The 4,422-nt window shown below is 43.7% G+C and overlaps 1 non-coding gene across 1 annotated transcript; it reads right to left on the bottom strand.

Annotated features, from left to right (window-relative positions):
• Positions 1-2,328: 2,328 nt before the first annotated feature.
• TRNAE-CUC lies at positions 2,329-2,401 on the bottom strand. The gene has a single exon. It is a non-coding gene; the product is annotated as a tRNA-Glu (tRNA).
• Positions 2,402-4,422: the final 2,021 nt, after the last annotated feature.

Consider the following 4,422-nt stretch of genomic DNA (forward strand, 5'->3'; position numbering starts at 1 on the left):
GAAATATGACAGAGAAATTTAGGGATGTAGATAACAGACTGAGAAGGGTTAGCATCCTCTATGTTCAGAAGAGAAGTTGGGAATGTTGTGGCTGAGCAATAATTGAGGGGACATTAAAAAAGACAGTGGGAGGAAGGAAGGGAGAGAGATTCAATTTGAAATGAGAGAGGAAAAAAAACAACCATGATGGGAATTAGACCAAAGGCTGACTCTCACGAACAAAAATAAAATAGTAGTCTGAAGTCGGTGGAAAATATCTTCAATGTTCAGAAAGAAAATAACTGTTTGCCCAGCAAAAATGCCTTTCAAGATTGAAGGTGAAATAAAGACATCTTCCAACATTTGAAAGCTGCAAGAATATGTCTCAAGAGACCTTCACTAAAGGAAATGTTAAAGGAATTTCTGTCGGGCAGAAGGAAAGAGCTTTTAAATGGAAGGTGAGATAAGTAAGAAAAGAATGATGAGCAAAGAAAGGGGTGAATACGTGGATAAATCAAGACAAACCTGATGACTTAGATAAACAAAAATAACCTTGGGTGAGGTTTAAAAAGAATTGGATTCTTGGTCTAAGGATGTCTTTTCCTAAACATCAGGAGGGATTTGCAAATCATTTTTGAGGCTAGTGTGTTTCATGGTTAAATAGTAGTATAGTGATTAATCATTTATAATGATGTCATTGGAGAATATTGAATGGCATAGGACTGTGTTCATAATTATGAATAGTAAATTAAGTAGCATGTTAATCTGCTATTTTAATTAAATTAAATTAGTATTAGTATTGTATGCTCTCATATGAAACAACTAGGATATGTAAATTCGTAGAGAGAAAGTAGATCACAGGATATAAGGGGCAGGGTTGGGATGGGGAATGGGGGATTAATGCTTAATGGGTACCGGGTGTCTGTTTGGGGTGATGGAAAGGCATTGGTAACGGATGGTGGTGATGGTAGCACTACATTGTGCATGTAATTAACACCATTCAGTTGTATACTTGAAGGTGGTCAAAATGGGAAATGCTATGTTGTATTTATGTTGCTACAATAAAATTTTTTTTAAAAAAGAAACAGATTAACAGCACTGAATTATATATTTGACTGTTGTTAAAAGGGAAGTGTTTAGGTTTTATGTACATTACTATAAATTTAAAACAATCCACGGAACTGCACAACACAGTGAACCCCATGGTAAACCATAGTCCATAGTTAATAGTACAATTATAAAAATGTGCTTTCATTATTTGTAACAAATGTACCACATCAACGCAAGGTGTTAATAATAGGGTAGTATATGGGAATCTTGCATTTTTTTGCATGATTTTTCCGTAAACCCACAACTTCTCAAATACATGCATATACACATACATAATACATTTGAGAAAAAAGAAGAAAGCAATGAATTTAAATTACTCATCAATAATATATGCAGGAGAGGAATGAGCAGAGTTAAAGGAGTGAAGCTTCTTGTGTCATTCAGACACAAGAGTAGAGATTGTGATGATCTTTCTTATTAAAATTACTATGGCAACCACTAAAGGAGAAAAATCAAGTGCATAACTTCCAAATAGAGTGGGGAAATGCAATGAGGAAAAAGAACTTAATCCAAAAGAAGGCAAGGAAGGATAGAAAAAAGTAGAATTGGTAGATAATTAGAAGCACGTAATGTGTTGACAGAAATGAATCCAAATAGAACTACAAAGATAAGATATAGAGATTGCGGGATACTGATTACGTGCTTCAACCTGGGGGGCCTGGGCCGGGGGACCGGATCCACCCCTGGGGAGGGTAGTGGGTACGGGTGACAGCGCCCTCCACAGCCCCCCGGGCCTGAGAAGGTGAGGCCGGAGGCAGGCCCCAATTCCTCACCCAAAACCAACCGTTGGAGGAAGCTTGCCGGGTAAGACCGCCTCCCTCATCTAACCACTCAACCCCTCCGTTACAATGCAACGTCCCCTACTGCCAGTGCGCTTGCACCAATCATTGTGCAACACCCAACAACCAAAGACAACCTCCGCGCCCTCTCAGAACCAATCCAAGCCTTTAACCTCTACAGCTACCCCGCCCTCTAAACCGCCCGTTATAAGCTTGTACTCTCCCCTAATAAACTCTCTTGGTTTCTTCACCCTAAAAAGAAACGTGTCCCGCCTGTTCCTTCTCGCCGCCCTCCATACTTTGCACGCCTCCGCCGGGGACCTGGCCAAGTCCCCCGCCTCGCCCTCGCCTCCGGGAAAGAGCCCCCGCCGCCGGTACCCTCCGAGCAATCCTGAGAGCCTAGGATTTAGCAACCGGCCGCCACCCCCCCCCCAGACGAATCAACTACGACCGCAACTGGCGCCCAACGTGGGGCTCGAACCCACGACCCTAGGATTGAGAGTCCCATGCTCTACTGACTGAGCTAGCCGGGCAGGTCCTCTCCATGCAGCGGTCCAGTAAAACCACCCGCTCGCCCGGACGCCTCTCCAGCTCCCCTTCTCCTCGCCTGCAAAGTAAGGGCCGCCTCTCCCTCGCCGCCCCGCGGAGCCGCCTCTCCCTCGCCGCTCCGCGCCCGGGCCGCTCTTCCTTTCCCGCAGAGATGAAGTAAATTCCTAAACTGTACAGTTAAAAGATAAAGATTGTCAGATTGAATTTTAAAAATATAGCTAGTGCTAGTAACAATAATTATACTTAAAACATAAGGACTTATTAAGATTGAATGTCACTCAACAAATATTAGCACCAGACCAATTGGCTTTAATATAAAACATCTTGCTGGTGACTAAAAGTGCCCCTCACAATGAAAAACAACTCAGTTAAATAAGAATATGTAACAGGTTTTCTACGTACCTAATAATATAGCATCAAAACATATAAAACAAAAATTGATGAAATAACCAAGAGAAACACATAAATCACCATCTTGGTGGGAAATTTTAATACACCAATTGACAGATTAAGCAGATGAAAATTTGGAAAAGATAGAGAATATTTGAATAACAAAATCACTAAGCTTAATCTAAAGGACTTAAATAGAATCCAACTCCAGCCAACCGTTGAATACGAATTCTTTTCAAACAATATGAGGCATTTATATAAATGGGCCATTAACTGGACCATTCTCTGATCACAATGCTTTTAAGTTTGAATAAATAATCTCTAGGTAACTAGAAAAATCCATGTCTGGAAATAAAGACTATACTTCTACATAATTCATGAGTCAGAGATGGAAACATGATGGAACCTCAAAAACAATTGAATGGCGGAGGCGGGGCAAGATGGCAGACTGGTGAGCTGTATGTTTTAGTTACTCCTCCAGGAAAGTAGGTAGAAAGCCAGGAACTGCGTGGACTGGACACCACAGAGCAATCTGTCTTTGGGCATACTTCATACAACACTCATGAAAACGTGGAACTGCTGAGATCAGCGAAATCTGTAAGTTTTTGCGGCCAGGGGACCCGTGCCCCTCCCTGCCAGGCTCAGTCCCGGGGGAGGAGGGGCTGTCAGCTCCAGGAAGGAGAAGGGAGAATTGCAGTGGCTGCTCTTACCGGAAACTCATTCTACTGATTCAAACTCCAACCATAGATAGACTGAGGCCAGACACCAGAGACTCTGAGAGCAGCCAGCCCAGCAGAGAGGAGACAGGCATAGAAAAAAAACAACACGAAAAACTCCAAAATAAAAGCAGAGGATTTTTGGAGTTCTGGTGAACACAGAAAGGGGAAGGGCGGAGATCAGGCCTTGAGGCGCATATGCAAATCCCGAAGCAAGGCTGATCTCTCTGCCCTGGGCACTTTTCCTTAATGGCCCTGGTTGCTTTGTCTATTAGCATTTCAATAACCCATTAGATCTCTGAGGAGGGCCGTTTTTTTTTTTTTTTTTTTTTAAATCCTTTTTGCTTTTTCTAAAACAATTACTCTAAGAAGCTCAATACAGAAAGCTTCAAAGAATTGAAATTTGGGCACGTCAAGTCAAGAGCAGAACTAAGAGAGCTCTGAGACAAAAGGCAATAATCCAGTGGCTGAGAAAATTCACTAAACAACACAACTTCCCAAGAAAAGGGGGGTGTCCGCTCACAGCCACCATCCTGGTGGACAGGAAACACTCCTGCCCATCGCCAGCCCCATAGCCCAGAGCTGCCCCAGACAACCCAGTGTGACGGAACTGCTTCAAATAACAGGCACACACCACAAAACTGGGCGTGGACATTAGCCTTCCCTGCAACCTCAGCTGAATGTCCCAGAGCTGGGAAGGGGGAGCAGTGTGAATTAACAGAGCCCCATTCAGCCATCATTTGAGCAGACTGGGAGCCTCCCAACACAGCCCAGCAGCCCAGAACTGCCCTGGGGGGACGGCACTCACCTGCGACATAGCACAGTCATCCCTCAACAGAGGACCCGGGGTGCACAGCCTGGAAGAGGGGCCCACTTGCAAGTCTCAGGAGCCATACGCC

Source organism: Choloepus didactylus, chromosome 8 (genome assembly GCF_015220235.1).
Source record: "Choloepus didactylus isolate mChoDid1 chromosome 8, mChoDid1.pri, whole genome shotgun sequence".
Taxonomy (NCBI): domain Eukaryota; kingdom Metazoa; phylum Chordata; class Mammalia; order Pilosa; family Megalonychidae; genus Choloepus; species Choloepus didactylus.